Genomic DNA, 10,993 nt, shown 5'->3' with positions numbered 1-10,993 from the left:
TGGAGCTTAACACAATTTTGATAAAATGACATTGTCCTACTTTCAAGGTCACAAGCGTCAAAAAGGACAAAACATAAAGCAATTGCTTCTGAATAACCAAAAGGCAGAGTTATGACATTTTGGCTGGTAGCATCCTGGGTTAAAGCCCAAATGTCCAACTAAGGGAAGGTGCAATGGGCTAATATTTGGTCGAAATTCGAAGTCATAGTGGAAGGTAAAACAATTGTAAAGTAAAAAAACATTTTGTATATTTTGGCTAATTAGTCTATCGAATTAGTGGAAATTGTTCACATTAGAGCTTCTTTGAATAATAAATAATTAACAGATAGTCACTTAGGAATTTAAAACATTTTTTAATGTTTTCACATATTGGGTTGATAAGATTTGTCCTATCATGTGCAACCCAATTCGTGAAAAGTAAAAAAACCTTTGTATATTTTGGCTAATTAGTGTATCTAATTAGTGGAAATTGTTCACATATGAGCTTATTTGAATAATTAGTAATTAACAGAAAGTTATTTAGAAATTTTAAACTTTTTTTCATGTTTTCACATATTGGGTTGATAGGATTTGTCCTATCATGTGCAACCCAATTCGTGAAAAGTAAAAAAACCTTTGTATATTTTGGCTAATTAGTGTATCTAATTAGTGGAAATTGTTCACATAAGAGCTTCTTTGAATAATTAGTAATTAACAGAAAATTATTTAGGAATTTTTAACTTTTTTTTCATGTTTTCACATATTTGGTTGATAGGATTTGTCCTATCATGTGCAATCCAATTCGTGAAAAGTGAAAAGAAATCTTTGCACATTTTGGCTAATTAGTGTATCTACTTAGTGGAAATTGTTCACATTAGAGCTTCTTTGAATAATTAGTAATAAACAGATAGTTATTACGGAATTTAAAACATTTTTTCATGTTTTCACATATTGGGTTGATAGGATTTGTCCTATCATGTGCAACCCAATTCGTGAAAAGTGAAACAAAAATCTTTGTATATTTTGGCTAATGAGTCTATCTAGTTAGTGGAAATTGTTCACACTAGAGCTTCTTTGAATAATTAGTAATTAACAGAAAGTTATTTAGGAATTTTGATTTTTTTCTTCATGTTTTCACATACTGGGTTGATAGGAATTGTCCTATCATGTGCAACCCAATTCGTGAAAAGTGAAAAAAAATACTGGATTTTATTAGTTGAGACGGTTCACATTAAAGTTAGTTTGAATAATAAGTAATTTATACACAGTAATTAATGAATTCAATATAGTTTTTCCTGTTTTCACATATTGGGTTGTTTTCACATATTGGCACGCTACAAAGCATCCCATCGGTCATTGCTTCGTGTTGCACATTAGAGGGAAATGTACAGTACAATCCTGTCCATTCCAACACACATGTTTTCAGTGTGGCCAGTCCCATTCAGTATACTCAGCTGCTCACCAGGCAGCACATTAAGGGAAAACAACGTTAAACCCTACCACAAACAACAAACCAAAAACCAGCAAACATCCTAACAACACTAGTGTCCCCACCGAACTTGTTACACCTGTGCAGGTAGACATTCTAAAGCTATTTCTAAAAGGTTATATAAAAGAGCTTTCAGAACTGTTGGTAGCTGGGTTTTCAGAGGGTAATTTAGTTTCTGCTTTGCAGAATGAGAAACTGGTATCACAAAAGAATAAGGGGAACACGGAATTATTCTCCACTTGTCTTATCCAGAGAGATCCTCTGTTAATGATTACATCCCTGACGAATGTTGTTCAGTATCATATGATACGGTAGATGATGCCGTGAATCTCATAGCTAGCTTCAGCATTTAGGATCGTTTCTATACATCCCATGGAGCATAAGCTGCTAGAAATATATTTTTAGGGATTATAGTTTTATGATAAATGTTTGTCCATGGGTTACTCAATTTCCTGTTCTATTTTTGAAAAAGTCAGTGCAGCTCTCCAATGGATTGCATGCATATGTACAAGAAAATCCATATTCTTGGATGAGACCTGGTAGGATTCTGCTAAACTCCAAATGTATACAGATCCATCTGTATCGTTAGGCTATAGGGCAGTATATATTCGGAATATACTGGTTTTATGGAAAATGGTTTGAGTGTGGGTAATTAGAACAACCTAGTATAACTCGTAAAGAGCTGTTCCCAATAATATTGGCCATGGAGATGTGGGGAAAAAAGTTATCAAACAAATGCATTTTGTTTCATTCGAATAACAAGGCTGTTGTTCATATAATCAATAAAATGTCTTCAAAGTATCATTCCATTATGTTCCTGGTTAGGAGATTGATTTGGTGTGTATGCAACCCAACGTTATGTTCAAAGGGAACACAATCCTGGTAGGCTAAACGTTTTACCTGATTTGCTATCATGTTTACTGGTAGAACGGTTCAGGGCACTAGCCAAAGACATGGAAAATTTACCTACCTGGGTCCCATACCAGTTTGAAAGCAACATTTATGTTTTGAAATCATGCTTGTAAGACTGTCTGAGGCAGCATACTGTTAGGAGGTGTCAGGTTGGACAAGGTTGACATGTTAAGGGTCTGGATATAGCCATTACCCAATGCTCAAAATTGTGAACACTAATAACTGTTTATAGCATCATTGGAAGTGCATGTGACTGTCTGAGGCGACACGGAACATTGTTGCAACACATTGTATTCAATTTAAATGTACATTTAAGAATGAAATTGTGGATTAACTGTCTGAGGCAGTAAAAAACATTTCATTGTGTTAATGCATGTCATGCACAGCATTATATGTGATGGACAAAGTTGATCCTAGTTTGTTGTGCTTTTAATTTCCGAAGGTAAAATATGTAACATTGCTCAGTATTCCAAAAGTTCAAGGGTGACATTTGCCCTCGAAAACTTGATGAATGACTGTCTGAGGCAGCACGAAACAAGTTTATCTGGTAATGAGTAAAATTGTTACAGATATTATTTTTCCTTCATTTTTTCTATACTTATGTCGTCATTTAAAAGACATGTTAGTTATATATACATATCCATACATCCATGTAATTTGTGTTTAACATATAGAGTGTGACATGGTTAACATATATATTATATTGTGACTTGACTATCTGAGGCAGCATGAAGCAGTATGATACATGTATAACACTTATCAGATAAGAGGTGTCTGCTGGTAGCAGACTTAAACGACATGGAGAAGTGTTTTTTTCTGATAGCTTGGTTAACGCTGGAATCATAACAAGGCAAGTTTATGTCTTTGACAGCTGCCAGTAACTGTCAGAAATGCTAATAAGCATATGGTGCCATGTCTTTTTCTGATTGTTTGATATATCTTATATGCTTTTGTAAATAGTGACACAATATTTTGCATGGTGCGATATTGGTATATTATAAAATACACAGGTTTCTCTGGAGTTGGGGCACTTGAACAGAAATATGGTAATATTTAAGTTCAAGTTTGTGGCGTTTATTTTGAAGCAAGCCCCATCTTTTTTGGTTCTTTGTACACCTTATTATAAAAATCAACACAAAGATGTACACATATGTTCGATTTCTGGCATTTAGAATAAATGCTCATTTTCGACAATTTAAGTGTTTGTTATTTTATCGACAAAAAACATAGCAGAGTATAACCTGTGTGCACAAAGATGTATACATATGTTCGATTTCTGGCATTTAGAATAAATGCTCATTTTCGACAATTTAAGTGTTTGTTATTTTATCGACAAAAAACATAGCAGAGTATAACCTGTGTGCACAAAGATGTATACATATGTTCGATTTCTGGCATTTAGAATAAATGCTCATTTTCGACAATTTAAGTGTTTGTTATTTTATCGACAAAAAACATAGCAGGGTATAACCTATGTGTGCTGTTGGGTTTAATGCAGACTAAACACGATAATATAATCATAATAACAATATTTCGAGTCTCTTATATACCACTTTATCTAAGATCGTCTCAAAGCGGTTCACAAATTATTATCCGTGGTAATGGGGCCTTTGCAACCAGCCAACATATTTCTTACCTCCCTGAGGAGCATACAGCCGGTGCTGCTAGTTCGGCTCTCACAGCGGGCATTCACATATTTTTTGTTTTTATTATTCAAATTTTGTGATGTCACAATTCATTCAACATTATGAAGGAAGTTACAGAACTACTTCAATACAACTAAAGGCCTCTGTACGCATGTTCTATACACCAAGTATATGAATCGAGGTAACATATATGGATACAGTATACACTCTTACTATATATAAGACCAACGAACAAATATCAAACAGCGCTTCATGTCTTTACATCTTATAGATCATACACTGTATGAATTGATTGACATGCTTTGTTTATATCACCAATTACATATTAACATTTAATAATCTTTCAATGAAATTCCATTTTCGAATTATCGTATTTTGTTTTTGAGATGAGTATGTAGTTAATCCGCCCTCTTTGACTTTTCTATAAAAATATGTGGATGTTTTTCAATTGTGTAATTGTAGGGATTTCCCTTCGTGATTAACACAAATATATGTAGCATTTTTAGATTAAAAGCAAGAAATTAATTTCATGGTCCATTCTAGTTTCAAAAATACCATACAACGGTACTAGTGGGTCTCTAGGTAATACTGCTCCACATTTAGACCTCAAGAGATAGAAGAAAGATTTACATCACAATTCTTTTGGAATATCAACATGTAAAATATCTTGCCATTAACATTGACTACTCATTGGTATTTCAGTAACAGATTTCAGCATGAATTTATAAACGTTCTTCTTTGTTACCTTCTCATGGTTCTTTAAATATTGAGTAAAATCACATTGTTTTTCATCAATCTGTTCATTTTCTTGAAGTAAATTAGATTTCCATGACCTAGGAATGGCATTAAAACACCATTATACTCTATGAAATTTATATTTATATCATATTTCTTACAGAAGTGTTAATGAGATATGAAATGATTATTTTCTAGAAGATCTTTTATTAAAAATCATTTTTGCTCATCAATGTTTATTCATAAAAATCTTTCGATCAATTTTAATATAGTTATTAAACCAAATTGGTTGAGAAACAATGGCATCTGGGGGGGGGGGAGTTCATAACCAGTCAGCTCTGACCATGTAGAGAAAAAAAATCAAAACAACGTTAAGCTGTTTTGAAATTTTTGTTAAACCTTTTTTCATTTTAAAAACTTTATATCTTCCATATGGACCAATTTTATCTAGTATCAATGTTTTCCAGGGAGAAGTATTTAATGGATCAAGCATTTTTTATCCAACACATTGTTAAAGCATGACAAAAAGACATTATATGATGTACTCGTAACCCACCCTCGTTATTATCACCATAATTTTCCATTTTAATGAAGCTCTTAAAATAATACCTTTTGTTTTATCCTCTCTGATTAATTTAAGTTTACTTTCTAATTCTTCAATAGCATCATACTGCCAAATATTTTCTCGCTGTAATTTTCCCAGTTTTGATTCTAATTCACGTTCTGTTTTATCCCTTTCCCATTTTTTTTATTTTTTTTGATGAGTAAGGAATAGTTTTCTCTCTAATTATTACTTTTAAAGTGTTCCATAATAATTGAACATTTATTGTAAAAGTCCTTTTATTCATATCTTCTTCGGGATTTGTAGCATAAGTATCCCCGATAGACTAGATCAACATAATCTGGGTCATTTAACGAACTCTTATTCAATTTCCATGTTCCTTTTTCCTTTGAATGGTCAATAAATTTAACAAATAATCACACGGGAGAGTGATTTGCACCAATTTTACCATTACATACAAAAGGAATTAAGTCTGAAGATATCAAAAAATAATCAAGTCGAACTTATTTATTGTGTGGAACATACCATGTAAATATGTGTTTATCAGGGTTCTTTTCTTTCCTTATAAATTAAAATGTTCCACAATGTTCATACTTTCTTTTCGATTAGTTTCATTATTGCTATACTGTTAAGTAAATCTGTAGCACATTCCTGTCACTCCCTATGATTAAAAATGTATTTTCACGTAAAAGAAATTGACTTGATAAAATTTGATAACAAAAATATATTTTATTTGGACCATACATTGCTGTAAATGCTAGATTTTTATTACACGACGTGATGTTAATATCAAGGATGATAATATTTCCAGTTTTGTCCATTGATGTTGAAAAAAATATATAACTAAATGTATTATTAAAAAGAATAGCTACCCCACGACTTTTGATGTGTAAGAATTAAACCAAGCCTCAAACCCCCATTCCATTTACCGATGCGCTTCTACTTCTTTCTTCGAATGTGTATCAATTAAAAATCATATATCATAATTGCATTTAATTTTCTGGAAAATCTCTCTTCTTTTTACAGGATCAGAAGATAAACCCCTATAATTCACACTACATATTTTCAATCCGTCACCTAATATCGAATATCAGTATAAGACAATAGGTATTTTGCAGAGAGAAGTAAAATATCCTGTGATTAATCATACATATAGTCATACTTCATCATCTATAATATAATAAAACTTACCTACAACAACTTTCACAAAAATTGACATCATAATGAATGTGACAATTTTCTTATTTTCAGTGACACATGCCCTGTTCATAGAGATAAGAACAGATACATTGCTATGAAGAGCACATTTTCCACAAAGGAATCTTCCATCTTTCGGGTTTCCCCTTAAGTCGCCCCTCGCCCTCTTATAACCAGATTCAACGTACGACCCCCACAATTCGAGTTTCGTTCTCTCGTTTTCTTTATTTGAAAAGTTACCCTCGAGGTTTAGAATAGTTTGTTCATGTATTGTCCTGATGCTATCGTTTGATACTGTTGTCTTTAGATTTCTAATTTCTTGTTGGTCTCCTGATTTTTGTAGATATAATAACATGAAGCACTTTCCAATCTTTCAGATCCTTTACATGAATACACACCAGATATATCTGTTTCATTGCCCTCGAATGCCAGACCACGTTTACCATCGCTCCCGTTTGGAGCCTCGTCTGCACAGTCCATAGGTGAGTTGGCCCGGTCATTAAGTACATTTTTACCTGTGCTGGCCATTATGAAAGGTATCCACACGTGTACGTATCGTAATATGACCAAAGAAAAGTTCCAAAAAACACCACAATTTCAATACTGTGTCACAGTTTTCACAGTTCAGTCTGTTTCCACAGCTTAAAAACGGGCTCACAAAGATTCGGATATTCCAAAAAAACACCGAAGCAGGTACAACTCACCGCCTTACTGGTCAGCCATTCAAAACCGTAATTTTCATTCAACAATTTTAGCACATTTACAGCTGAGTAGACTGGAACAAGCGGATTAAAGTATCTTGCTTAAAGATACAACACAGTGCCGTGCCGTGACTCGAACCCACAACCCTTCGGTCACTATCGTGCTTCTAAAAATGAACCGAGACGTGAATAAAACGTACGCCATTTAAATTATCATTTTGCAAAAATAACGTTTTTTGTTTTTTTCAATATTTTGAATATCTCAACGAAATTTCAATATCAACATAGCTACATGCTTCCTGAAAAGCTATGGATGTTGTTATTACGTTCAATAGAAGTTACCGTTTAAATAACATTCTTAATATGTTGTTGGTCGGTTGTGTTAAGTCCTATCAGCAGCTAAGGTCATTTAAGGCGTGTCCCCATGTGTACAGTGTATGTGTGCATGAGTATGCGTGTTGGAGGTAGGGAATGTTGATGTTCTGTGGCCTTATTTATAGTGCTACTTCACTGAAATACAACGCCGAAAGAACATTCTTGCATGGCAAAGGAAACAGACGTTTTCGAAAGCTCACAAAATACGTTTTCAACTGCTGTTTGTGTTAAAGTATAAGTTAAACTTTGTCTATAAATGCTAATTGAAAGGAGTCTGACTTGCACAACAGATAACAAACAACTGATATTAGAATTTGACAAATTTTGCAAAACATGGTGGGTGCCATCTTGCTGTCTCTGACCACCATTGGGCGCTAGCTTGAGCAGCAGAAGACCTAAAAGCCAGGGAAGTTTGCCCAAATCGATGCAAGGGGCTAATGGGAAAACCCCAATCCGTGCTTGATTGTCAATAGGTCCCTCCGTTGCATAGCCGAAGATGCAGCTAAAAACCGGAGGTCAAGATTAACTTGACTTGTACGCCTCGCATATGTGATGAGACTTGTGACAAGGATAGCCTCAAGTTGGACAGCATCGTAAAATAGCATCGCAGGTGTAACCACGTGCTGGTCGCTAGGTCCCTGAGTTGTATTACCGAATGGTTGATAGATGAGCTTGGGTCATGATATAGATAGACATGAACAGACAGATATCATCAAGCAAAGACTTTGTGCAAGCATCTATATATGTATATTCACACCGATATATGTATGGGTTGGTGACCTAAAGTTAAAATGGGAACACAAATAGCTTATCTAATATATATACCCATGATGGGTGTGTTATATATCAGGCATCAGGTCTCATCAGGTAGGGTGAACTCTTAAATTACACATCTTCTATATTCTAATGTCACAACTCCTTGTATTTGCTGAATTCTATGAAGTGGCCTTGGATGGGTCATGTGGAGGGTGAAGGTAATTTAATATTATGGAAGACACAGACATGAAAGCAGTTCAAGTTCCTGCTTAACCTGCTAATAGGAGACGAACACCAGTAGCAAGTCCGAACGACTCACATAAATCCTAACACAGGATTGAATGGATGAACAGACTAGGTATGGCTTAACAACGGACATATTGTTATCACACAGAGACTTAGAACACAATTTCGTGCACATAAGTAATATTTATTCTCAAAATTCCGATGGGATCTGAAACGAGTCTGCTGGAACCCTCAGCAGTGTGGAGTGCTTATGTTAGAAATCAAACTTAACCAAGACCTTGAAAATATTTCAAACTGGGCAGAGATATGGGGAAAACTGTTTAGTCCTAACAAAACTGAATCATTAATAGTCGGTAAAAAAAACCACATTGCAACTATTTCTCATCTAAACCATATTTTCAATAACACTATCATAAGTAATGTAAAACAACATAAATATATAGGTCTTTTATTTAATGACCTAGTTGGCTAGAGAGACCATATTGACTACATTTATGAAAAATCTTGTAAACGTATAAATCTATTGAGATTGATTACTTAAGCATAAAATTGATAGAAAATCACTTGAGACTATTTAGATAATATCAAAAAGGCTTATACTAGAATATGCGAGTGCTATATGGGACAACTGTACTTCAACAGAGGAACATCTGAATCCCTACAATTAGAAGCAGCAAGAATAATTATAGGTATAAGACGGAGAAGAAGTCACCTTACAATCTATAAAGAAACTGGGTGAGATACTTTAAGGAAAAGAAGAAATGATCAGAATCTAATTATTTTATATAAAATACTACACCATGATGAACCCCAATATTTAATAGATATTCTTCAACCTCTGATCAGAACTCCAGAGGAAAATATATATAATATAAGACAACCAAGGTTAATAAATGAACCACGGGCTAGAACAAACCTTTATCTCAAAAGTTTTTTCTCTGATATTACTTGAGCAATTGAACAATAATAATACCGCTATTTAAAATTCTGTATCCCTAAACCAGCTAAAATCAACTGAAATCAACTCCAGAACCTTTTATTACAGCTGAAGATACGTTTTGAATATGAAGGTAACAGAAATCTGTGTCAATTAAGAAATAATGTCAGTCAGTTAAATGCAGATCTTTATAATGATCATCTAAGAGATAATTCAACTTACCAATGTGGTTATTTAAATGAAGACTATTTTTTAAGATGTCCTTTGTATAATAATGACATGATTGACCTGACCAGATCAATAAATAATATAGATCCACTTCTAAGAGAAAATGTAAATGTTCTTTTATATGGTAGTACTAACCATAATGACAAGGATAATTTGTATATACTAGAATGTACCATGAGATTCATTTCTAATCCTAAACACCTCTAATGTATTAACTTAATTAGTTTAAATTATTATCGAGGTTGATACAAACACATAAAATATGTATAAAATATGGATGTATGTTAAGTAGACATTTGTACTATTTATTGGGAATTGGCTGACCTTTGTATAAACACATGGACTTTGTGGTCAAGCCATTCCATCTACAATTCAAAATCTTTGACCACGCTCAAAATTAGGTAGCAAAGTGTTGATTATACAAGGCACTGGTCCATCTTCATGCCATCTTATATTTACTTTCATATAATATAATAATGCAGAATTAAATAGATATGTAATATATGGGCAATTCTTTTGAGTGAGGGAGGGAGTGTGTGTATATAAGTGAGTGCCAGTTTGAGTAGGAGAATACGTGTGAGTAGTTATATATATTGTTTTCATATAACCTAATACTAAGTTAAGATTTATTCTGTATATTTTGTATATTCTGTTGTGTGGTCGTTTGCTGCCCCCTGCCAGTGTAACCGTTGGTGGTCAGTGTGATATATGGGGACGAGGCCGGTACCTATGTCTACCATGTACCATGCTGGCCATCTGTGGATTCACGGAGGGGGCGGAGACTGACTAGGGCCACTGTATGTGGTTTGGTTGTAGTTGGACGACTGGTTCGCCCGTTGTCAGTATAATGTGACCGGGTGGGGCGTCCTGCTGGGTGTCTTTGGCAGTATGTTTCAGTGAGGTAGCACTATAAAGTCGGCATTAGTTCCGCGCTTTCACAAGGAGACAAACACGAACATATCGCAGCCTCCCAAAATACACACGCTAACACTACACGCATGCATCTTGCACACAGGGGAGGCCGTCCTTAAATGACCTTAGCTGTTAATAGGACGTTAAACAAAATCAAACAAACAAACAAATGTAACCACGGTTTAACAACTTATGTCGCAAGTTCACAATGAAGACTTGACGTGTAAGTGCCAAGCCTTCCACTGAACACAAGGGGTCTTGAGGTAAACATCCATCTAGATGTCCAGCAGACAACGTCCTGATGACTGAGGTCACTGG

The sequence above is a fragment of the Mizuhopecten yessoensis genome, unplaced genomic scaffold (assembly GCF_002113885.1).
Source record: "Mizuhopecten yessoensis strain PY_sf001 unplaced genomic scaffold, ASM211388v2 scaffold716099, whole genome shotgun sequence".
NCBI lineage: Eukaryota > Metazoa > Mollusca > Bivalvia > Pectinida > Pectinidae > Mizuhopecten > Mizuhopecten yessoensis.
Note: the sequence above shows the minus strand (reverse complement) of the source record.